The sequence below is a fragment of the Melanerpes formicivorus genome, unplaced genomic scaffold, assembly GCF_026170545.1.
Source record: "Melanerpes formicivorus ecotype bairdi unplaced genomic scaffold, bMelFor1.0.p_v2 SCAF_532, whole genome shotgun sequence".
NCBI classification, from domain to species: domain Eukaryota; kingdom Metazoa; phylum Chordata; class Aves; order Piciformes; family Picidae; genus Melanerpes; species Melanerpes formicivorus.
Genome location: NW_027142884.1, coordinates 39,183 through 40,000, shown reverse-complemented (window position 1 = coordinate 40,000; position 818 = coordinate 39,183).

Sequence of the window (818 nt, the reverse complement as noted above, 5' to 3'; positions counted from 1 at the left end):
GCTGTTAGGGCGGCCGTGCCGGTGCCCCTTGCCGCAGCTAGCCTCTCGCCGCTGCCCCTCCCGTCCGTCGTCCCCCGTCCCCAAAAACTTGCTGCTCTCCACGCTGGAGCCTGCACGGGGGAGGTTGCGCTCCGCTCCTCCGGCCCTAAAGCCGCCCTCGCCCGCCCCCCCGGCTTGCCGCTTGGCTCGGCTGCCCGCCCGCCCGCTAATCCCCCCAACGCCCCCACCCCAAAAACACCCCAGCCCTACCGCATGCCGCTCCCCCTCTCCCCGCTCTCGCTGACCGCTGCCACCCCCCCCCACCCCTCCCCCCCGAAACAAACCCCCCAGCCCTACCGCATGCCGCTCCCCCTCTCTCCCTAGCCTGCCCCCCCCCGCCGTCGCTTGCTGCCGCCGCCGCCGCCGCCGCCGCCGCCGCCGCCGGGACCCGCCTCGGTCTGGTGGCGCGCGCTCGGAGATCCCCGGCTACCCGTCCGTCCGTCCCTCCCTCCCGCCCCGCCCCGGGGGAGGGCCCGGGGCAGCGCGGGCAGGCGGGGAGCAAAAAAAGGCGCGGGCGCCAAAAAAACGTCGGGGTCCCGGGGTGGCGGAGGGGGGCGGCGGCGGGGGCGGCGGCGGGTACACGGCGCCGGGTCCAGGGCGCCGGGTCCAGCCCGTCCCGGGGCGGGGACAGGTGGTGTCATCCGTCCCCGCCCCCGTAACCTGCTCTGAAGCATCCGCTTCCCGCCGCGGTTCGCCCTCCACCCCCCCGCCGCACACGCAGCTGCCGCTTCCCGCCGCCTCTGCCCCCCGCCCCGGGATCAACCACCCGCCGGGTCCAG